This window comes from Vicugna pacos, unplaced genomic scaffold (genome assembly GCF_048564905.1).
Source record: "Vicugna pacos unplaced genomic scaffold, VicPac4 scaffold_112, whole genome shotgun sequence".
NCBI lineage: Eukaryota > Metazoa > Chordata > Mammalia > Artiodactyla > Camelidae > Vicugna > Vicugna pacos.
This window is the reverse complement of record NW_027328792.1, coordinates 623615-648313: the sequence shown is the minus strand read 5'-3', so window position 1 is coordinate 648313 and position 24699 is coordinate 623615. Positions and strand designations below refer to the sequence as shown.

At 47.2% G+C, this 24699-nt stretch overlaps 1 protein-coding gene and 1 long non-coding RNA gene across 2 annotated transcripts in view; both read left to right on the top strand.

The window, feature by feature from the left end:
* LOC140694925 (uncharacterized) overlaps positions 1 to 12029 on the top strand; it is a 92423-nt gene extending 80394 nt beyond the window's left edge. Inside the window, exons 2-10 of the long non-coding RNA XR_012070589.1 lie at positions 155 to 236; positions 3471 to 3557; positions 3892 to 4051; positions 6964 to 7092; positions 7436 to 7568; positions 7956 to 8009; positions 8286 to 8480; positions 10249 to 10358; positions 11755 to 12029. This is a non-coding gene — a long non-coding RNA (uncharacterized lncRNA). The remainder of the gene's footprint in view (positions 1 to 154; positions 237 to 3470; positions 3558 to 3891; positions 4052 to 6963; positions 7093 to 7435; positions 7569 to 7955; positions 8010 to 8285; positions 8481 to 10248; positions 10359 to 11754) is intronic.
* A 10789-nt stretch (positions 12030 to 22818) lies between these two features.
* Positions 22819 to 24699, top strand: part of LOC140694920 (trafficking protein particle complex subunit 9-like) — a 65967-nt gene continuing 64086 nt past the window's right edge. The window contains exons 1-2 of the mRNA XM_072957924.1: positions 22819 to 23093; positions 23546 to 23685. The gene's annotated coding sequence lies outside the window, so the exon portion shown is untranslated. The remainder of the gene's footprint in view (positions 23094 to 23545; positions 23686 to 24699) is intronic.

The window sequence follows — 24699 nt, the reverse complement described above, 5'->3', positions numbered from 1 at the left end:
CACCACAGAGAAGCTGCCCTGAGTGGAAGGGAGAGTGTGGGCATGCCCGTTTGTTTCCTATCTCCCAGTGCTCTTAGCTTTCTTATTGCCTACCTGCATGGTTACAACAAAATGATCTGCAAAACTGAAAATATTTACTCTCTCGCTTTTACAGAAAAGGCTGGCCAGCCTCTGGTCCGGTACCAGGCAAGAGATTGGAGTTCCTTTCCAGTTTGGAAACATCTTGGCAGGCCCAGGTTTGCAAAGGTCTTTAAGAGTAGTTACGGAGTTTTGCTTTTAAACTTTTTTACGGCTGTATATACTTGTGTGATGTGGTTGTGATGTATAATTCTGAGCCGGGATTTTCTCAAACTGTTTCTCACTTCTTATACCAGACATTCCTAAATTCCAAGTGGAACTGCATATTAAGGAAGCCATGGAATTTAGCAAAAGGATACAGATCTCATTTCCTTTTAAGCATCGGTGTACCTCCATCATGGCAGTATTTGTTATGTGTTATTGATAGGGGAACTAAGTAGTAAACAGATTAATAGAAAATAGGGGATTTTAGGTACACAGGTTCATCTTTTCAACATTGTTTGTAATATTTGCAGTTTAAGATGACCATTCCTGAGAAACAGGCAGCCTCTTAGAATGAAATAGCATTTCCTCTGAACCATAATTAATTTTTATTTTGTAGACAGCAGGAAGGGTAATAACACGTCACACATTTGGGGACGTCAAAGAGAAAATGTAACTTTCTGGGAGCTCACTCCCCCGCCTCCCCCTGCCCTTTTTACTGTCCCATTCTCCCTGGAAGGCTCTTTCTTATCTTCTGCTCATGGCTCCAGTAACTCTTTCTTCCTCCTTGTTCCTCAGCTGGTAAGGTTAGTTTTCTACTTTGAACAAGCAAACAAGCCAACAGAAGAGAAATTTCACAAGCAACTCCCAGCACATCCGCTCGCCTTCTGATGTCTGTGACCTCACTCTCGGTGCCCCACCGCTTATTAAAAGTGGCATCGAAAGCCAGTTCCTCCAAAAGTCCCCGAGGCCCCATCCCTCCCATCTTCTCTGGGTTGTCACTCCCAAAACCATCCTCTCTTTCACTGCCTCATCTATTTTGTTCTCCTGCTAGTTGGCACCATCAGTATATAAACGTCCATCCTCTTAAACCAACAGCACTCCTTGACCCTAATTCACCCCCACCAATTGCCACCCTGTGTCTTTGCAGCAAATCTTTAAGGAGTTGTTTAAACTCACTGTCTGCATCTTCTCTTGAGCCATCCCCTTTTACACCCATTCTGGCTTTTCGCCTGATCCCTCGCTCTATGGAAACTGCCCTGTCAAGGCCATCAGTGACCCCATGTTGCTAAATATAGTGGTCAATTTTGACTCCTCATCATGCTTGGCCCCTCGGCAGCATTTGACCCAGCTCTTCCATCCCTCCTACCCCGTGTTCCTGCTTCACTCAACCCCCAGCCCATCTCTCTGTCTGTTTCTGCTTTTGGCCTGCTGGCTGGTCCTTTGCCAATGTCTCCTGTTTTTTCCAAACATATACTGTGGGTGTTCCCCAGGGTGGGTTCCTGGGCCTCTCCTCTCTCTCTCTGCTATTCCTTTGGTGGAAGCAACCCAGCCTTGGAAATTGGCATGCCATCAATTTCTCGATTTCTCCAAAATTCCCTGATTTCCCCTTTCCATCTGAGCCTTTATCCCTGAGACTCACATCACATTCTTTTCCTTTCATTCATCTTGCTTTCACATTCATACATATGTTCTACTATGAAATTACTTTTCCAAATTTTGAATCAGTACATATATATCATGTAAAATGCTCAAATATGTATTATTTCCACTAAGATGCTAATTCTACCTTAGAACATTTCTGCACTTCTGTATTTATGTGAATAAAGCGAATAGTATTTCTACAAGCCTCATAGTTAAACACTGTTAGTTTGGGGCTATTATGTAACATGAAATAATGGTACATCAACATAGTCGTTTTTCATTTATTTTTATGTAACACCGAGATGAGGTTTTTGCCCTGAAGACTGGTTTTATTGAAATTTTACCTACGTTACGGACAGTCAGTTTATGTGAAAGCCCTCATTTCTCCCCTTTTTGATATATGCTCCATTTGGCTATATATAACATATAACTTGGCATGAAACAAAATTCCCAAATCATTCACATAATACAATTAATATGTTTAATTATATTTTTTAAATGTTAAAAAGAAAAAGAAAACAGATTCCTCTACCTATTAGGCACTTCTGTGGCAATATGTAACACACCCCTTAACCATGACATTGAAGAACTGAGCTGATACCAGCCCCTTTCCACCTGCTCAGCCCCACCTTTTCCCATCCCCTTTCCCATCCGGAGAGGACATCCCTCCCATTGTCCAGGCCCAGATGTTGGAACCATGTCCTTTCTCTCTCTTTCTTTTACACTCACAGACAGCAAATCCAGCTTGTTAGAAAATTCTGGATATTCTGTCTTAATTAAATACCTGCTCTCTGCTCCCCGCCCTCCTAAGAGCCACCTTCAGCCTTTCCTGGATACCAATAGCCTTCTGTTTCCATCTTTGCTTTCCTACAATCTCTCATCCACACAGAGTCAGAGGGAGCCTGTAAAAACATACATTGGGGGTGGTGGGTGTTGCTCAGTGGTAGGGCGCATGCTTAGCATGCTTGAGATCCTGGGTTCAATCACCAGCACATTCATTAAAATAAATAAATTACTTCCCCCCAAAAAACACAAACACAAAAGCATAAGTTGGACTACATCACCCCTCCCCTCAAAACTCACTAAACGGGTCACCATGTCATTAGGAGCCAAAGTCGTCACAAAGGCCTCAGGACCCGGCGTGCTCTGCCTCTCTGCCCACACTCTCCCCCTCACTCTGGGGGCCTCTGGCTCCGGCTCTTCCTTCTTCCTCCGGATCTATTCTGCTTCAAGTTCATTACTCCGTGAGATCTGCCAGGATTGCCTTATTCTCTCCTGCCTGCCTCCCACCCCACCGCCATCACCCGAGTTTGCTCATATCACTCTTTTTTAAAAATTTATCCAAACTCTTGCTACCCCAACATGCTGCCTGTTTCCTCTGCTAAAATTCTGAGCCCCCAGTGATGGGGAGTCATGTCTATTTTGTTGACTGATAAAGCCCGAGAGCCTTGGGAACGGTCTAGTTAGGAGATTCCCGTATGTAGTAGGAGCTTATACACATTTGCTGAATGAATGTAGATGCCCTGGTCCAATCCGATGGAGCACTTCTGTGACGTGCTCAAAGAATAACTCTCCTTTCCACCTGAGAGGGGGTGACAACTTCCCTGCTGATTAAAGGCAAGAACTTTTTGCTTTATGCTGTTAACCTTAGGCGGGGAGACTGGGGGATCTTCATATATATTTTTAAATTTGGTTCACTCTGCAGTTGGTCTTTGGTCTCTGTATAATTTTGAGAAACTCTTTATAAGTGATCATTCTTTGATCAGATTGAACAGGTTCCAGGGGGAAGGACCAAGCCTGTCCCATCAGCCATCCTATGTGTCTTGTCCTGGGACCCAGTGGATGCTCAGCATGTAAGTGAACCGACAGGAGTGAGTGAAGAGATGGGAGCATCTCATTATTGTGGCGGATCTCTGTCCAATGCCTTGAGATTTGGGGAAGGGTTTACGAGTGCAGAAGGGAGAGGTCAGGTCCTCTGTGCTTTTCCTGAGTGCCCTGGCCTTACCCATTCCCCCAGCCCCCTCTGGGCAGCCAAGCCAAGGAGCTGGGCCACCAGGGGTTGTGCTGATCAATAATCCACCTTCACCCCAATTCCGGGGGTAGGTACACATGGTTGTAGACACTGGAGTCAGGTCCTTGGAGGAATTCCTCACCGAACTATGTTTTGGACCTTTTATTTTTCTCTAGAACCTCCAGCTGAAGAAGATTGTCTTAGACACATGAAAGTTGAGGACACCTTCTGTCCCCTCGCAACCCAGGTGGGCCTGGGAGTCTGCTTTTTCTATTGCCGATGGGCTCGTGTTGATTTGGGCATCCCTGTGCCTGAATTCCTGCAGTACACTCGGTGGTAAGGATGGGGGTGCCTGGCAGGGAGGGAAGCGGGTTGGGAGACTGTACAGCTGGGCTGATGTTAACCTGGGGTGAGCGGGAGCTTGCTGATGCATGGCATCTCGGGGCAGGGAACTCTCCACACTCAAGAGGGGTTCCCACTCCCGCAGGGTCCCTTTGATCAGGGTGCTGGGCTGTCAGGGGACCACAGGGGTCCCAGTGAGGATTAGGGTGCCTTCAGGCAATGGGAAGTGTGGGGTCCAGTGGCAATTGAATTAACTGTGCACCCAAACCCAGCCCCCACCTCTTTCAGCCTGTTTCCTAATCTGCAAAACTGGAATGTTATTAAACATCTCGCGGGGTCATTGATGGGCTGGGACAGACTACACAGTCAGGAGCTGGAATTCTTCTGTCCCCTGATTGTTTGCCTTCTTTCTGACTATTTGCTCTCACAAGCTCAGTCTCTCTGTCTCTCGCTCTTTCACTTCTAAGTTTCTCTCATGCTCTGGTTTCATTTGATTTCCAACCACCGCCCCTCCCCTCCGCCAAACTCCAGATGAGTGAACTTGATTTCTATGTGTCAGTTCCAAATTCCCAGGAAAGATGCTCTGTCACCCTCTGGATCTTCTGTCCAACCCATGAGTTGTGGCCAGATGAGCGAGTCCCTCTGGGACCAGCAGAGGGTCTCTGCCCAGCCCCCAGCCACCACTGTGGGAGCACATAGCTCTCCGTGGAGGAAGTACTGGCTGTGACCTTGTGTCACTAAGTGTGAATTTATGTCTTCTCTTGAACCACCTTCATCCTCCTAAACAAAGATGAAAATTAAACACTCCCGGGATTTGTGTCATGGAACACTCAGGGTGGGGGCTAATGGGGCTGGAATTTCTGCTGTATTTAAGGGGCTACAGTGAATCCCCAACGAGAGCCTGCAAAGGGAACAGCACCGGCCCCACCCGGCACTTAGGGCGCTGAGTCTGCGTGACGTTGAGCCAGGCTTCTGACCACAGCTCAGGGGTCTGGTCTGACCAGTTAGCCTTTGAAACCAACCAGCTTTGGATTCCTCAATCCCACCCTGAGGTTTTACCTGAACCATCAGCTTCTGTATCTCTGAAGACAGATGCTGAGGACCCTTCACGTAAGCCGTTCGCACAGCCCTGTTCAGGCCTTTGTGCTGCACGGCCTGCCCGGCGAGCTGACCGAGGTTGGTATTTTACTGATGTTAGAAGTAGTCTGGTTTCCCGATGTACTGTTTCACTGAACAAGCAACAGAAGCCACTTCTCGCTGATAAAAGCAGAAAAGGGTCATAATGAAAAGATACTGGGAGGGTGTGTGGAGTGGCCAGGACCGGAGCCAACCCAGGAGCTGTAGGAGGTGTTAGGGAGCCCCAGGCACCAGGCTGGGAGGGGTGCTACCGGGCCCCCTGCCACCCCAGAAGGGACCCCCCTCCACCCGACCCTCCACCTCACTCACTGCAGGTTCATGTCCCGGCAGGGCCAGGTCACACTGAAGCCACCAGCACACACCTCAGTTGGGGAGCTGGCCCCGTCTGAGCTGCGGGCGTGCCTGGTGTGGGGAGAGGCCCAGTTAGAGGAAGGCAGTTCCCCTACTGTTCCGAGTTAAGGTGCAAGTCAGTGCCCATCACTCAGGAGAGCCAGGCTGGACGGACCTCATTGTGGTGACTAGGCTGTCTGAGTTCACTTATTACTTTCTACGTTTGAAGGCCCTGGAGGGAGAAAAAGTGAAGGTTCTAGTACTTATTTTGTGTTTCCCACGTACCAGGTGTGGTAAACAAGCCACTTCAGACAAGGCCCGGAGCAACCACGTAAATAGGCCACGGAGCAAGTCGTGCAGTCAGGCCTCTGTGGTCCCGAAACCCGTGTCCCCATCGGCTCCATAGTTACCAGTGGAAACTAGGGGGATTTATGGGACTGTGTGCTCCTGTGAGGGCTGGGATATGTGTGTTTAAGTCCACATCTTCAGAAACTCGGCTAGAACCACAGCCACTGATTGCACGGTGGCAGAGGAAGGGAGGATTCCAGCCTCTGGTCCAGCTCGTGTGGAGCTCAGAAGTTCTTCCTCCTGTCCTGAAAATAACACCAAATCTGAGGGAGCTGCAAACCCACTGCTCTTCTTAGATCCCAGAAGACTGAGGGGGAAAGCTGCTTCCAACCCAGAGAGGTTGCAAAGGGAACAGCGGGCAGGCTTGGAGAGTCACAGCTCCCAAGGCAGAACCTGCTTTTGTAAGAACCCTGGGGGCAGGCAGATTTAACAGGTTCCTGAGGCCAGCAGGAGGCTCAGTGTGGGGAAATCAGAGTGTGACAACTCCAGGGGGCCAGTCAGAGGGGCCCCATGCTCTTTTTCATGTATTTTACATCCAGGACCGTGTCCTGTTCTCAGAATGAAGGTCAGAGGATAACTCCTCATGCTTCCTGCCTGGAGAGGAGAAAATAACTGTATTGAAATACACCCAGAACATTCTGTTTCATTGGGGGAAGTTGTTTTTTGTTTGTTTTTTTAATGAGAAATTATTTTACCAGAGCCTAACCAACCTGGGAGAAGGGAAATCCCTTCTGTGTCACCCAAATTGGGGTGGGGGGAAAGAGACACACTTGTGGAGGTCACAGCTCAGGGCACAGGCTCAATGAGAACTAATCACAGGACTGCAGATGCCCTGCTCTGTCCCGCTCCCCCAACACCTTACCTCCATGTCAGTAGGGCCCGTGTGTAATAACAGGAATAATACTAACAGAAGTAAACGTCTCAGGAGTGTCTAGGGAAAACCCAAAGACAGCGGGGAGATGAAAACAAGGACACACAGGCTGTTTTAGCCGCTCACACCAATAGCTGTAGCAAACTACACACAGCCCAGCCCCAGTAGATAAACAGACAACCTCACAGAAGAAATTATTTATTTTGGTTCTCTTACCCAGTGCATTCCATGGTGCATCCTCGCCTAGAATTGAGTGGAAGCAAGTCCATCTCAGAAGGGACATAACTGAAGAGGGATGGCTTCCCAGACTCTGAGGGGCAGAGAGAGCACCAGCCTGGGTTAGAGAAAGGTGAGGGGTGGGGTAGGGTGTGGGCTGCCTTCTTCCCCATATAAGGAACCTTCCTGAGGCCAGCACAGTAGGAGGGAGGGCCATGGGGTGGAAGCAGCCAGACTTCATCCTGAGAACTGTTGGGATGCCTCAAAGGGACCATTCAGGTGCCCAAACTGGGCCCTGATTGAGGGAGCCAGTCGGTCTGACTCAGAGCCCAGGACTGAGGTGGGCTCACAGCAGGCCGGTATTACTTGGCCGGATCCATTTCACTTCTCCGAAGCCCTGTGTAAAACATGAAGCGTGGACGGCCTGGTGAGCACAGCTCTGCCCTCAAGACCGGTTTCAACTCCTCTCTTCCCAGAGAACAGCATCTCTGAACCCGTCCTGGGTGACCTCACAGAGATCACCCTAGTGGCCCAGGCTAGTGACCGGGAACATGTACCTTCCTGCAGGCAACCCCTGACGTCCACTGATGCATCATATACTGGCAAAGAGTGAGTCACTGTGCATTGGTCTAACAGCAGAGACTCTGCCAAAGGCCCAAGAGGTGGTGTGTGGGACATGCAGGGGTGCAGGAGTGTAAGCAGTGCAAAAGTGTAACTGGTGACAGGGGTGCAGGGGCTGTGGAGGGCGCAGGCATTTCAGGGGATGTGGGGGTGGAGGGATGCAGAATTGCAGAGAGTAGCAGGGGTGCAGAGGTGCAGGGAGTGTAGGGATGCAGGGAGGTGCTCAGGGACCTGGCCAGGATAAGAAGGCAAGTGCACATCCTTGCAGTCAGCCTGACCCCGGTAGGCTATTGCAATGCTTTTGGGCTGCGGCGGCGGCGGTGGCGGTTGGGAGGCTGCCCGGGCAAGCCGATCGATTTCTTCTCTTCCCTGCAGCCTGGCCTGGGGTGGGGCTTGGCCGCCGGAGATTCGCCAGATGTTGCACTCCAGGTAAGCTTGCTCCTGGTAGGTGGGGCGGTTAGGTCAGAAGGCAGTGGCAGCGGCAGAGGGGCGGAGCGGGTCTACCCCTGGTGAACGGGTGGAATAGCTGCCTTGTCCCGGCTGCTGGGCCTGGGAGCGGCCTCTTCTTCCCCAGGTCGCCGGACACTCCTGTCCCACTCAGCTTGCTGAGTGCGGAGTGGGGGCGGGGCCGTTAAGGTGCGGGACCCACGGGGGGAGGGAGGCTGCCGCGGGGGAGCCGATCAATTCGCTCCGCTCTCCCCAGAGGCGGAGCCAGGGGCGGCTTCTGCTGCCCTAGAGGCGGGACGCGGGTCTCCAGATGATCTTGCTCCTGGGAGGCGGCGGCGGAGGCGGCAGGGGCAGGGGATGTGTTCCAGGGAGTTGCTCCATTTCTTCTCTCCCCCACGGCCTGGCTTGGGGGCGACGTCTGCCGCCGGAGATTTGCCTCAGGTCCGACTCCAGGTGAGCTTGCTCCTGGGAGATGGGTGCGGTGCGGTCAGGGGGCTGGTAAGGTGGTGGCTGCAGGCATAGGGAGGCTGCCCCGGAGGAGACTGTGGATTAGCTCCATGTCTGCACCGCGTGGCCTGAAGGCGGCCTCTGCTGCTCCAGGTCCCGGGACACCCCTGTCCCACTTTGCCTGCTGGGGGCGGGAGGCAGGGTAGTCAGGGTGCAGGGGTGGCGGTGGTCGGGGGCCTGCAGCGGGGGAGCGGACCATTTGCTCCCATCTTCCCCGCGTCTTGTCCTGGGGGCGGTCGCTGTTGCCCTGTGTTATGAGACGCGTGTATCCTAGTCGGCCTGACCCCGGGAGTTGGACTTGGTACTTTGGGGGTGGTGGCAGCAGCGGCAGGTTTTCCCATGGAACTTGTCCATTTGCTCCCACTTCCCCCCATGGTTTGCCCTGGGGGCGGTCCCTGTTGTCCCAAGTTCGTCGGACGTCCATCTCCAGGTCAGCCTGCTCCCTAGAGGAGGCCACTGTGAGGTCATGGGCAAGAGTGGTGGCTGCTGCGGGGGTAGGGGCTGCCTTGGGGAGCTGGTGGATTGGCTCCCGTCTCCCCGATGGCCTGGTGTGGGAGTGGCCTCTCCTGCCCCAGGTCACCAGACGCACCTGTCCCACTCAGCCTGCTGGGGGAGGGGCGCCCTGGGCGGTGCCTTTAAGGTGCGGGGGTGGCGATGGCGGGGGTAGAAGACCTGCAGCGCGGAGCCTGTCAATTTGCTCTCCTCTTCCCCGTGACCAATCCTGGGGGCGTCCTCTGCTGCCCAAGAAGCCGGATGCCCGTCTCCAGGTCAGCTTGCTCCTGGGAGACGGGCCCGATGCGGTCAAGGGGCAGAGGCAGTTGCGACGGCCGGCTGCCCCGCCTAATGGGGCCACTTCTTCTCCTCTCCCCTGACCTGGCCTGGGGACGTCCTCTCTGGCGCAAGATTCGCCTGACACCCCACACCTGGTCTGATTGCTCCTGGAAGGTGGGCGCGGTGAGATCAGGAGGTGGAGAGGACAGGGGCTGCCCCTGGAGAGCTGGAGGATAAGCTCCAATCTCTCTGCAGGCCTGACGTGGGGGCGGCCTCTGCTGCCCCTCGTTCCCAGGTCACACTTCTTCGGGTCATATTTCCCCGGGGTTGCGGTAGGGTGCGGGGGCGTCGGGGTGTTGGCGGGGGTATGGAGCCTGTCACTCGGGAGCTGGGGGTTTAGCGCCCATCTTTTCCGCAGATTGGCCTGTGGGCAGCCTCTGTTGCTCCAGATCGCAAAGCAATTTCCCTGACAGCTTAGCCACCAGAGGTGGGCAGGATGGGCTGAGAGGGCTGAGGCAGCCGCCAAGGCAGCGACGGAGGGGGCTGTCCCTGGCCAGCTGGTCAATTTGTTCCCATCTCAACCTTTGCTGCCCCAGTTTCGCAGAACGCCCTTCTCCAGTTTATTCTTCTCCAGGGAGGTGGGCGCAGTGCATGCAGCCCGAGGTCTGGGCTCTCCCTTGGGAGGGGCAGAACTCTCTTGTTCTCCTTTGTCTTTATTCTTCAGCGAAGTGGTTACTGGACGCAATTCTTAATTCTGAGAAAGTGTAGCCTGTGTTATGGAAGAGCTGCTGGACAGTGAGGTTTCTGGGTGGATTTTCACATCAGCTGATGCCCCAGGCAGGCAGGAAAGCTATTACTCAGAGCTTCTTAGTCTGGGGTTGGGGATGGCCCCGCCATCCTTGCCATGCTTTTTAAAAATGTGTTACTCCCCTCTTTTTCCTAGGTGACATTTTAGGTTATTGGGTCTCAGATTGCTGGCACACTCATCCCTGTTCTCAGACATCTTTTAAACTTGGGTGAAGTGATAAGTAGGGGAAGATGATTTACTGAAAGGTAAGAATACTTAAATTCGCATTAAAGCTACATTCTGTCAATCTTTCTAAAATGATTTTCCTCTGATTCTAAATCCACGACCTAGTGAATGTTGTACTCCTGTGTAAAATCATTGATCTTCACATCACATTTGTTGAGTGGTCAACGAGATTTGTTAATTAGATTATTCCTGAAAGGAAAAGTTCAGGCTTTTCAGAATTCCTTGTCTGATGTCACCCAGGCAGTCACAGTAGAAGACAGAGCTGATATAAAAATCCCTCAGCTGCCTGAACTGCAAAGCTTCTGGGATTACTGATCCCTGAAATGCAGGTGACTCTTGATGATAATCTGGGGGATGGTTTAAATGATCAGATTCTTCCAGTCCTATAAATGGGTTCTGTGGCCCCAGCCCCGGGAGAACTGGACATAAGGGCCATATCGTGTGTGGTGGGATGGGAAGGCAAGGTGTAAGAGCTGGAATCACTGAGATTCCACACTCGCTAAACACAGACTCCAGAGCCTAATTGTTGTCAGGTTCTGTTCTGGATTTGAGAGTGTGTTCATACATGATTCTTGCCCTTCTGGAGTCACTGCCTGGGTGGAAGTAACCTTTACATAGATCTGTGGAGGATGACATTTAAGTAGATGGGCTGTTATGGTTCTCAATGTGCCCAGGCTTGCTCTTCCAGGCACTCGTGGGACTAACGCGAGTCATGTTATTCACTCATTCACTGATTTATTACCCTTGAATTGATCACTCGTCCCACAGTAAGTGAAACAAGGTAACAGGAAGCTGAGTTTTGTCCCCTCTCCTATCACTGATTGTTTTTCAGTCGGGCGCCCTGCGTATGCATTGTGAAACGGTGGTATTTCGTGCCCAATGGGGCAGCACTGTCAGTTCTGAGAATCAGGGGAGACACATGGGTAGGACAGCACCCTGACACACATGGCACCCCCCATCCCGTGAGACAGAATTGTCGATGCTCAGGTGACCCGATGTAGACTGCGGTGCTAAACCTGAGCATGTTTAGTTATCCTGGTGGCTATGAAAATACAGACTACCAGTCGCTACCTCTGGAGACTCTGAGGGTGTGCACCCCAGGATTCTGCATTTTAAGAAGCACTTTAACGAATCCTGATGAAGAGATCTGAGTGTCCCACGGAGAAACACTGGTGTGCGAGGCACCAATATTGAGGATTCTCAGGGAACGATGTCTTTTTAGGATGGTCCATGGGCCCTCACTTTAGACTTTTGCCTTGAGTTTAATTTTATGTGTTCAGAAGTGATGTCTTTCAATTCCAGTGCATGTCAGCATGCTCTGTGCAGGGATTTACTCTCAGTAGATGGCAAAAACTATGATTCTTCAGGTCACCGAGCTACACTGTGAACGATATTTTATTTTGGTTTTCTTTGTAGCAATGCAGAGTCTCCCGAGAAGAGATTTAGACTCAACAGCTTTGTGTCAGACTTTGGAAGACCGCTGCTGCCCAAGGTGTTCTCTGGCAGTGCAATGACGAATCTAGGTCCCTCTTTCACTGCTACATCAATGAAGTGGACCACTTGGACAAGGCCAAAGCTGGTATCCCTACCATAGCCCTTTACAGTGTTATTCGGCTCCAGGAAGCCATCAGATGCAGCAGGTGGCCAGAGGAGGAGCCGAACAGACTCATGAAATGTGACATCCCCAACTTTATCAACACGGACCAGAACTCTGCCTTTGTGGAAGATGATTTCCTGATTTTGTAACTACCGATTGTTCTAGAAAATAAGCCAGTTGCCCAGAACTCACACAAAGACTTGAATTGAGAAACGTGCTTTCTCAGGTATCTTTCTGAAGATGTGAAGTCTGTCTTTGTATGGAAGGAAGTCCCCTTTCACAAAACTGAATGTGTTTGTGTCTGAGAGAGGGAAATGGAGACAGAAAGACGAAGAAGCAGAAGAGAGCCCCCTCAGAAGAGATCTAGTTAAGGTGAGTTTTTGTGCCTTTAAAAAACATTTGGGGTTTTAGGGGGAACAAAGTATTTACACTGTCTTATTCTCCTCATTGGAAACCTTGGCCCCGTCGTCAGAGTCAGCGGCCTTGAACGGGGGTTGCACGCTGCGTTTCATCTGGCACTGCCACTTCCACGCTCTGCCTTTAGCACGTTGCTTTGCCTGTCAGGGTTGCCACCCTTTTAACTGTAAGGTGAGGAGTCTGGAGTAGATGATCCACCCCAGCTCTGCTGTTTTGCAAATTTCTGATTTCGTATTCGGATGAGTCTGGGATACACCCAGAGCAGTATAAACCAGGCCCTACCTCCTGCCTATTGCTGGGGCATCCCTCAGGTCTGTGCCTTCTACTCAACCCTTTACTGAGCCCAGCTTTTGTCAGGAGCCCAAGTGCCTACCGGGATGGCAGGGGACTTGTCTTTCGTGGTCACGGTGGCCAAGAATTCTATTGGTGTGCTGAAACAACTCTTCTGAGATCCTCCACCCACCCCTGCTCAAACCTAATGACAGCACTACGGTTCCTTTCCTAGGAGGAGGATCAATCCATGGTGCATTTTATGACAATCCTGTCCCCAGGGATGCACGGAAGTTTATCAGCTGAGTGAGGGGAGGTGCCTCTGTGTCCCTGTATCTCTGTCTGCTGACAGTTCGCTGCCACCGGCTACTGAACAAGAAAAGTGCTATTCACCATGTTGTGTGTTTTCCAAATGTGTAGGTGATGGTCTTGTGGCTCGTGCGTGGGCTTTGATTTGGGATGGTGAAGGGCTTATAAATACCTCATCAACATGTATTCGAGGTGGCCTGGTGCCACACAGATTTGATTCATGAAGGCATCAAGCCTGCACACTGGTTTGGAAACAACTTGGTTTTGATCATTCACACTGCATGCATGACTCGCTGCTAATCTCTGGGTGGTTTTTTCATTTCAGATTTATTCACCCCATGTCTTGCTTAAGCTGAAAAATACATTTATTTCACCAGAATATTCCCTGATTCTTTGTTTACACACATCCAGTTTTTTTAATTCCTTTAAAAATGATTCTGTGTTTATAATGCCTCCTAATTTCTATCATCTCTATGTTGCCAGTGGCCTGAGACATGCACCAGATTTGATGCCGGAACAGTTCCACCAAAAGAAATCCCTTTGCCGTAATATCTTTTGAGGAAAATATTATTCTTTAAGGCTCTAACAGTAAATCGTAGAAGAAAGCATGGAACATTTCTTGTAGTTAATACATGTTCATGTGAAAAGAAATGATATTTTCATTAAACAATGTTGATTTTAATAACTTTTACAAATGTGAACATTATTATTCATAATTTAAGTAACCAGATAAAACCACAGTTATTTATTATGAAGATTGAAAACTATTTACATGGTCTCTTAATTAGAAGTAGCTTTATTAGAAGACTGAAGGGTATTTAAAAGATGGAAAAATACCCATGATGGCACCATCATTTTTATTAACTAAATATCAAGAACTGTGCAGGGATAAGATTTAACCCTCTGCAAACTGCCAAGTTAGCATGAGGTAGTTTGTGGATGCTGCCAGAGGACAGGACACTCCCCCAGGATCAGAGACAAAGGACTCCCTGCCAGCACAGAAGGCAGCCTGTGGTTCAAGTTCATATTGGTTCCTGAGTTCCTTTCCTATTGCTGTTGTAACAAAGGACCACAGACTCAGTGGCTTAAAGCAATACACATTCATCTTCTCACTGTTCTAGGGTGCAGTAGTGCAAAGTCAATGTCAGTGGGCTAAAACCAAGGAGTGGCCAAGGCTAAGTTCCACACCTAGGCTCTTGGGAGGGATTCATCATCCTACCTTTCCCAGCTTGCAGAGGTGCTCACACTCCTTGGCCCAGGGCCCTGTGTCACTGTGACCTCTGCTGCCACTTTACATCTCTGTCTCTGACTATATAGATATAGAGGAAGAGTCTTCTACATCTGGTATGGACCCTTTTTCCTACATGGACATTGTATCCTTATTTATGTGCAGATGAAAACCCCTTCCCTCCAGGGTGCGGTGGCATCAGCTCACAAGATGACCACTCTGGGCTTTAAGTGTCCTCTTTGTATTGTCATCAGGGAACTTCTCTTTCCATAGTTAGCTCTGTGTTACTTTGTTGTTATATTTTACCCAGAATTACTGAAAGTTTTACTTAAAAGGGATCCTAATTAGCTCTGTTTACCTGTTTCCAGAGCTGAAAGCTTCAGTTCTAGAGTATCAGTTTGATTTTTCCTAAAAATACATTCCAGTATATTTCTCTGGTGAAAGTCTCTACCCTGTTATCTATTCTCCCATCATTTCCTTATTTTCTTGAATATATTAAAAGTATTTTATAGCCTTTATTGGTAACTCTGATGCCTACATCACCTGGGGTTTGCATCCTTTGTCTAATGCTCCTTATTCTCATGTTATCTGTCATATAGTCTGGACATGTTGCATGTCTAGAAATTCTTTATTACATGGCAGACATTGCAAATGAAAAATCCATGTTATCTTCTGTGAGAGCTTTTCTACCTTCCCGTTAGGCAGACAGTGTGAGGGACTGATCATGTCACTCCAATCAGGCGCTGAGGTGGATCAGGACTAAAGTGCCTTTTTTCTTAAAACAGCTTTGAGGTATACTTGGCAAAATAATTTTCACACGTTTAAAGTGTACAGCTTAATATGTTTTGACGTAAGAATATCCCCAAGGAACCATGACCACACTCAAGACAGTGAACATACCCATCACCCACAAAGCTTCTCTCCTGACTTTTTTTGTCCCTCCCTCCCTCCCTGTCTCTTCCCCTGGGAACCATTGATCTGCTTTCTATCACAACATATTGGTTTGCATTTTCAAGATCCTTATATGAATGGATTCATGCAGTATCTACTCTATGTTGTCTGACTTCTTTCATTCAGTGTAATTATTTTGAGAATCATCTGTGTTGCTGTATTAATAGCTTATTTGTCTTATAGTAGAGTATTGTTTAGTGCTGAGTTTTTACTGAAGAGTTTATTGTGAGCAGTGTTTGTATAGACCATCATTTCTTTCTGCATTTACTTCTTGATGGATGCATGGGTTATTTACAACTTGTGCTATTATAAATAAAATAGCAGTGAATATTTGGTTATAAGTCTTTGTATGGACATATGCTTTTCCTTTCTAAAGCACCAGATGAGGAATGTCTGGATTATATGGTACATAGGTGTTTACCTTTTTAAAAGAATCTGTTAAAGACTTTTCCAAAATGGTTGTACTATTGTAAATTCCTCGTGGTGTGTATCAGTTCTGGTTGCTCTACTTCCTTGCCAGCACCTTGTAAGGTCAGTCTTTCTAACTGTATTCATTCTAGTATGTATGTGAACTAGTATCTCACTGTGGTTTTTAAAAGTATTTCTCTAATCATTAATGACACCTTTAATCAGCATCTTTTCATATGCTTATTATCCATCTGGATATCTTTACTGAAGTGTGTTTTCTGGCCTCATTCATTCAGGTGTTTGAATTATTATTGAATTTTGAGACCTCTTTATTCTGGATCAGATACAAAGAGAGACCATTATCAGATATATGATCTGCAAATAGCTTCTGTCTATGGCTTGTCTTTTCATTTGCTTAGCAGTGTTTAGAAGAGCATTGAAGAGTCTTCATGTTCATAAAGTTCACTCTATCAGTTTCTTTTTAAAATAGATGATACTTTTGGTGTCATAGCAAAGAAAAATTTGCCAAACCCAAGGCCATAAAGCTTAAGCCTATGCTTGTTCTCCTAGCTGTTTTTTAGTTTTAGATTTCCTATTAAGATCTATGATCCATTTTGAGGTAAATTTTGTATATTTTGTGAGGTGTGAATCAAAGTTCATTTTTTTTTTTTGCGTATCACTATCTAATTGTTCCAGCACTACATGCTGAAAAGATCCTTTCTCCACAGCATCCTTTTTGAGAATCAATTGTCTGTATAAGTCTTGGTTTAGTTCTGAACATTCTATTGTGTTCCATTATTCTATTTTCCTGTTTTACACCAACACCCTAATTTCTGATTACTGTAGCTTTATAAAAAAAAAGTTTGAAAATCAGATAGTGCAAGTCTTCCAACATTGTTTTTCTTGTTCAAAGTTGTTTTGGATTTTTGGGATCCTTTGAATTTTTATATGAATTATAGAATAAGTTTTTAAATTCCTTACATCCTGTTCTGCCAAAATTCCACCCATGTCTTTGGCCGTCTCCAGAGCCACATTTTCTGAAGAAGTCTCTCTAGATCCCAGGTGAAAGGAATTTCTCTTTCGTCTGTGCTCAAATCACATTTGATATTATTTGATTCCATTTAATCATATTTGCCTGTATGTACTTGTCTGATCTTTCCAGCCATTTAGTAAATCTCAAAAGATTAGGAATCTTGACTTGGTTCCCTCTGTGTGCTGAGAAACTAGTTCTATGCTTTGCAGGAGTGAGCCCTGCAGTAAGAGGTATCTGCAGCACACATCTAGCTCATTGCTTGAATATTGTCAAGGAATTCTGCAGATTTAGAATTGTTTATTGATTGTTGTCTCCAAGACGGCTCAGTCTTTTTTATTTCTATTGCTACTGCTGCAGTTTCAAAGAACAATGGGCTAGTTATTTTGCAAATATCAAATCATACTCTAATTGTGTTGTCACGCAAATTATGTGCTGCTGTGTCTTAACAACCTGCTTAGTGTTCACAGGCTCCTTCACTCATGGAAAATTTGGGAGAATGTCATATCCTTAGAGATAGCAATGCTGTCTTTGGCGACCTGAGCAGCAGTATCTGAATTCACTCCTGCTATTTTTCCAGTGTCCCCTCTAGACCTCCTCCAGCCCTCCATGGGGGGCCCTGCAGTTCTGCCCTAGAAAAGCCTGTTGCTTCTCAGGAAGACTTCCCTATGAAACATAATCATGTCCTTCTTGTGGGGACACTCAGTCCAGAGACCTGAAAGCAGGGGAAAATGTTCAGCCTGCTTTTGGTAGAACCTAAATTCTTCCATACTTGTTAGAAGCAATTTCAATGAGGAAACTGTTTTGGCATCTAACAAATCAGCATAAATGACTGATGAGGAAGATCAGCTTCCCCATCCCACTCAGTCGTCATGTTGATGTGACACACACATTGGCAAACATTTTCCCCTGTGAGCAACGTAAAGTTCAAGACGTTATGAATGGCTTTTTATTTTTATTTCTTAGTCTTTCCACATTCACTGTGTCTCGTGAGATTATATGAATCCTGCTTATTTTCAGCCCAGCACTAAACTTTTTAAAAGGATCACGTGTTTAAAAGGCTAGTGGACACTTTTTTAGAAGACAGAAATCCTTAGATTTTGGTCCCAGAGTTGAATCTTGGTTAGTGGTGAATGAAAATTCCCGTTAAAATTTTAAATTCAGTGATATAAAGTCTTAAAAATAGTTAAATATTAGTCAATTTCATTAAACACTATAAGAGTTATTTACCTTTAAGCCTGTTTCTGGGGCAATTTTGCAATGATTCCCTCCCTTTATCGATTCCCTCTTTATCAGAATCCTTGAGAGGCCCCTGTCATCATTGTCAGTATCATCATTATCATCATGGAACTGATTCTTCTGGAAGATTCTAGGAAAATAAAGAGATGGACGGGATTATGTGTAGGTCAGTGTGTGCATGTACAATAAGAACAGCTGTCAGGCATTAGATGCAAGATACCCATTTCATTTAGGGGAGAATGTGGTCATGAAATCCTGATGTGGTGAATGAAGGAAGCGGTGGGAACAGGATAGTCAATGCAAAGGAGGAGGAAGTGAGTGAGTTGGAGAGCATAGATCCTTGGTTAGTTGATCAGCACATTGGTAAGAATGAGGGGAGTGTGATGGCAGAATCATGTCCCTCCCCGGCCACAGGGTAGCCACCTGTGACATGTTACTGTACATGGCAAAAGGGATGACAGATATTTTAGGATTAAAAATCTTAGAGGATTTCTGTCTCCTAAATTGTCTATTAGTTAGCCTTTAAACCCATGATACATTATTATAGATTAGTGCAGGGGCACAAATAAAAAGGATTCATATAATCTCACCAGACAAACTGAATGTAGAAAGGATAAGGAAGAAAAACAAAAAGTCACTTATAAGTGCCTTGAACCATAAATTGCTCATGAGGAAATGTTACACAAGGTGAATGTCACAGCCACATACATACTGCCTGAGTGGGATGGGACAAGGGGATCCTGAGATGAGACAATAGGGTGAGTAGTCTGGATTGTCCAGGTGGGCTGAATGTAATCACAGGGGTCCTTAAATTGGAGGATATTTCCCAGCTGAGTTTAAAATCAGAGGGAGGTGTAGCGATGGAGCAATGTTCAGAAAGGCTGCTGACCATGAAAATGGAGGAAGTTGAGGGGCACAAGCTAAGGAAGGTGGGTGACCTCTGTAAACTGGAAAAAAAAAAAAGGAAACATTCTCTTCTAGACCCTCTAGAAGGAAGGAACCCTGCTGGTATCTTGAATTTACCCCAATGAGAACTGTGTTGGATCTCTGACATCCACAGCCATAAGCTGATAAGTCTGTGCTGGTTTAAGCTATTAAGCTTAATGGAATTTGTTACAGTGGTAATAGGAAAATAACATAGTGAGCGGTAGTGTAAGGGATTAAAGGTCTAGGATGGGGTGTGGAGAGAATTCTGACATTTACACCTAAAAAACAACCAGGTGAAGTGGGAAGGTGTTTTAAGGAAGTCCTACCTGGCAGGGCTGTCAAGCAGACTGGAGTGAGCGAATCCTTGGAGTTAGAGGAATCAATTAAACCTCTACAAGGAAAATAAGAAATAAAATGTAGCAGGGCTTCAGTGTTAGTAGATGTAGGAATGGAAATGGGCAGAGAGATATAAACATTATTTTGAAATTAGCTACAGGTTTGATGACTGCATGTTTGGGAGAGTTAGCCGATGTGTGGACTGAATGCATCCCCTCAAAATCCATATGTCGAAACCTCATCTCCCAGGTTGATGATATAAGGATGCGGGGCCTTTGGGAGGTGATTAGTAGGATAAAATGAGGTCATGAGAGTATTGCCCTCATGAATGGTATTAGTGTTCTTATACAGGGCCCCAAAGTGCTTGCTTCTCTCTCCTCTCTGGGCCATGAAGATAGTGGGAAGACAGCCATCTTCGAGCTGGCAATCCTCTCCCAGATACATTGACCTTGAAAGCCTCAGCCTCCAAACCATAAGGAATATGCTGGTTGTTTAAGCCACCCGACACACGGTAATTTGTTACAGAATCCCAGACTGACGAAGACAGTGGAGAATGCCACTGCGTTTGGCACTGATTGCCTGGAGAATGCTGAAACCCAGGGAAGTGGGCAGCACAGACGTTTACTCATTTAATCCTGCCAACACTGTAGGGGATAGAGTCTACATTTTCCTCGCTATTTAAAAGGTAAGGAAAAAGAGGCACAAATAATAACAATGACAATGACAACAACAACAACAACAGCAACAATAATTTGTCCAAGATTCACACAGAACTCCCTGGAGGGAGAGTGAGAATTAATACTTATGCAGGCTGGCCCCAGAGCCCCTGCTCATAACTACTAAGTCAGATCACCTTGCTTATTTAGATCAGTTTTTTTTCAACTGTGATATGAGTGTACTGTGTCCAGTAACTTATAATTTCAAAATACCTCACTGTAAGGGAAACATTAGTTGCAGGCATTACAACCCACAGAAAGCTAGACATACAAAAATAACTTGTTAGGGCAAGATAACCAATAATGTTTTTAAATATTATACCTGCTGACCCTTTGCAATAAAGTGTTTATTTATAATTCTGTCTGGCTACAGAATAACATCATAAACCTGCATGTGGCTGGTGGCTCCCGTGTTGGACAGCAAGGGTCTAGAGAATTTAAATGACTTGCCCAGCCTTGCCCAGGAAGCTCGTGGTGGGATCAGAGCTATAGTCTGGGACTGTTCCTTCCTATCCAACAATTCCCTCATGGAAGTTTAGAAGCTTCTCCTTTGGTGCCCAGCTGTCTATCCGTACTTATGACATCTTGTCAGGTGCCACGGCCTGCTCCTGAACATCAGCCAGAACCCACTTCTGCTCTTTTTTGGCCAGGTAATACCTTCTAGCAACTTCCATTGCCTTCTTGGCATCAGTTTTTACATGGAAGGGTAGTGGCTAGAGAAGGAAATGTGTCCACATGACAGGTTTTTCATAAATATAGTAGGAGTGGTCAAGAGAAGAAAACCTCAGGAATACGAGTGGAAGCAGGTCATTTAATATACCAAATGCGTACTTTCAATGTATGTTTGTGTTTCCGAGTCCACGCTTGTTCTACTCGTGCATTATAGGCCAACACATCAGGAGACAAGGATTTGGGGCAAGAAATAGCGGCTTTAATTTGTAAAGCCAGCGGAGAAGATGGTAGACCAATGTCCTGGAGAACCATCATCCCAAGTCAGAATTCAGGCTCTTCTTATATTAAAAAGGGGAAGCGGGAATGCTTGGTTGTTGCAAACTTGGTGTATGAATTCTTTGTTGTTAGAATCCTTTGTTCTTGCAGCTCTTCACCTGGGTCAGATCCGTGTAAACCTCCAACAAGCAAATGTTATTTTCTATTCTGTATCTTGTTATCTTTATACGAATGGAAAAGTGATAATATCCTTCAAAGTCAGAGCCTTGAGAATAGGGTCTCCTGTATATTTCAGGATCTAGGCAACATTGTTTCACAAAAGGTGCAGAAACAGCAAGACTAAGCCTAGGAAACAGGGCACAGGTTTAAAGTCAAAGGAACAGATCTAATATGGAGTCAGATTTGTTCTTTCCTATTTCAGTAGTGCCATGGAGAAGGCACTGTGGGCAGCTTTCTGTAGGGTCCTGGAGGCTTTCTCTCTCAGCCTCTGTGCGCCTCTATTGAAAACCCGTCATCGCTATCTGGCCTGCTGGAAAACCAGTCCGCCTGTTTTGCCCTGAAGTTGTGTTCTGTTTATAACTCATCTCTACTCCTTGGAAAACAACTCAATAAAAACTCAGTTGGTTTCCCACCAGCCCTGAGCAGGGGTGAGGGATAGCATGTTATTATTTTATTAAAAAAATATATAAAAGAGTTTTAAAACAGCACTGGGCACATAGGAGAGAGACAATCAATGCTTCCTGGCTTAAATCGAAAATGATGACTCAGTGAGTCTATGGCTGCTGTATTTGCTGAGCTAGTTACTCCTTTGCTCCATTACACATTTATTTTAACTGAAAAAGAAATATATGCATATGGTTAAAAAAATTCAAACAGAGCAAAAAATACTCAAGTGAAAGAAGTTTTCCCTCATCCTCTGTTCTTACATGCCTCCCTGGAGATGCCAATGTTTACAATCCTTTGTGTGCTTTTCCAGATATGCTATGCAAGTTCCCACCAATGTATGTAAATTCCTTTAAAGTTTTACTTATTTTTAACTTTAAGGGATTTAAATCCTCAAGTGGCTTCTGCCACAGTAATAGAAAAGAAGAAATCTGACTCCATATTAGATCTGTTCCTTTGACTTTAACCCTGTGCTCTGTCTCCTAGGCTTCTTCTTGCTTGTAAAACAATGTTGCCTAGAGCCTAAAATATACAGGAGAGCCTATTCTGAAGGCTCTGACCTTTAAGGGTATTTAACACTTTTCCAATCATATAAAGATAACACGTTGCAGAATAGAAAATAACGTTTGTTTTGTTGGAGGTTTACAGGGATCTGACCCAGGGAGATAGCTGCAAGAACAAAGGATTCTAACAAGAAGGAATTCCTACACCAAGAAGTTTGCAAAAACCAAGCACATAGGAAAGCAGCCTGAATTGTGACTTGGGGAGATGGTTTTCCAGGACATTAGTTTGCCATCTAGGTCTACAGAAACTTGCTATTCCATGCCCCAACACTTGGTCTCCCAACTTACTGGCCTGTCCTGCACTGAGGAGAATGAATTTGGACTCAATAACACTTCTACCTACCTAGCAAGTTGGACACTGGGACTGAGGGCAGCTCTCCCACACACAGGGGCCTACGGTGAGCCCTTGATTATTCCCCGAGGTTGGGGTGTGGTTTACCCAGGAGGGATGGGGACTCTACACCAACACTCAGGCAGTCTGCTCCTTCTGGGGCTCTGACATTTTACCTCCCGCTCCCTGCCAGCCCAACATTTGGGACAGTGGAGCTAAGGCAGAGATCGTGCCTGCCTGTTTCCCAGCGTGTAAAAGGGGAATATGTTCTCTTCCCAAGGTAGTTCTGAGAAACAACACCTGCGGGTGCTTGGTTCCCTGAGCAACAGTAAACCTAGCTCCTTGTGGGGGCAACGGGTATGATACCCGTAGGGTTTCTGCAGAGACCTTAGCTGGAGGGCTGGGCCAGGGACGTAAAATATGATCTGTGGGCAATGACGGGTAAGAGAAGGGTGTATAGGCAGGACTGCTGCCTCCTTCGGGGTGCCACAAGAGGTAAAACGCTTTCTCCCCATCTCTGTTACTCCCCTCCCAATTCCAGATAACTGCCTTCCCTCTGCTCCTCCTGTCCATGTGTCTCCCTCCACTTTTCCCCGCCTCCCCTCCTCCTCCCCTATTCTCCCTCCCTCGGTTCCCCTTCTCTCTCAGGACCCAGAGCGGATCGCTGGCCCTCCTGCGCATGCGCAGTTGCTGCCAGCTGGACCGCGGGTTGGAAGCTCCAGCTCCGAGCCGGGGATCGGCCCCAATGGCTTCTCAGCTCTGTCGCCCTGTAGGCCTTTGGCTACTGCCTGGGGCCGGGGCCTCTGGCTGTGGAAGTGCAAGGTGAGGGGATATCGGGAAAGGGGTGAGGCGGCTGCGGGAGGGCGGTCGGCGTGTCACAGCCCCCCAGGGCGCCAGTCAGCGTGTGTTCAGCTGGATTGCTCGGGCCAGACCCCTCTGCCCGCGCCACCTGCCCCGGCGCCCCGGCCACAGCTGTCCAGGGCCAGGTGTGCCCCTGCGCCTCTTGGCCCAGCCGGGCTCCCCTCAGTCCGCGGCTGGCGTCCGCTTCCCCTCTTCCGCCCGCGAGTCCTCCCCTCCCGGGCTTCCTCTCCTAGGCCGCCGACCCGTCCCCACCACTGGGCGGGCTGTGTCCCGGGCGGGCGGGGTCTGCACACCCGGACGGGGCGGGCGGCTTGGGCTGGGGCTGGGGCTGGCCTCCGAGCGGGGCTGCAGCCCGCACCCCCCCTTTCCCTCCCCCCTAGGGCTGCCCTCCTTTCCCTTTCACCCTCCCTCAGGACCAGCTCAGTGGCGTGTGTGCTGCTCCCCGGACTGAGAGCCTCTGGCTGTAGCGCCCAGCTTCACCTGGTGGAGTCGGGAAAAGGGAGCATCAGTGCTGAGCAAGCTTCTGTCTCCTCCCTCAGTGTTTCTGCCGCAGGTAAGTATCTTGAACACTTTCAGGTGTTATGATGGCGGTGCTTGTTGATGTCACGTGTTTTTATAGTGAGAGGGATTAACAGTGGTGAAAGCAGGGCTTGGTTCTGTTAAAAATGAGCTGAAGGCATGAAGCTGTGATATCCTCCTTCCTTCCCTCTCCAAGGGTGAAACGTGTGACAGTCAATTTTAAAAAGATAGTTACAGTCCCTAGCTAGCCCAGCCCAGCTAGTGTGTGTTAACAGGAACAGCATCACCAGAGGCCTTGGAGACCCAGGGATATTGCAGTCCTAAAGAACTCCTGGCACAGTTTGGTTTGTATTGGTTTTTTGTTTTTCTTAAATTGTGGGACAGACTAGTGGTATAAAAAGAAAAATATTTGTCAAGAAATATTTTTTCATATAACAGCGTTATTGTGATATAGTTCACACACCATGAATTCCATCCATTTAAATGGTAAAATTCAGCAGCTTTTAGCATATTCACAGTTGTGCAACCATTATTATTCCAGAACGTTTTTATCACTTCAGAAAGAGCAGTGGAAATTAATGACCTATCCACCCCTCCCCAGTGGTGGTTCTAAAGAAATTTCTTGGCTAATCTTGACCATAAATTCACTTGTTACATTCCAAGAAAAATCTGGTAGGAATTCTAATCAGAATTGCAATGAATCTGTCTATCAAAACAGGAAGAATTAACGTCTTTATGGCACAAACTTCTTCTACCCATGAATATATTTCGGACCCTATATTTTCCTCTGTCCAGAGCCTGGCCCATGGGAAGTCCTCACTACTTGTTGGGCTTGTGAATGATGAGATTCTATACATCGTTAGTTGCAGCTGTAGCCTTTCACAGAAGAGAAAAGAAACCTCAGTGAAGCAAGTGACTCTCTGATGGTCAGAAAGAGTGACAGCCATTGCTGGAGTGATCCAGTGGACTTGGTGTTTACAACCAGAATTCTCCACCACCTACAGCTAAGGGGATTAGAGTGTTCTTTTATTTTTTCTTAATGGCGTTG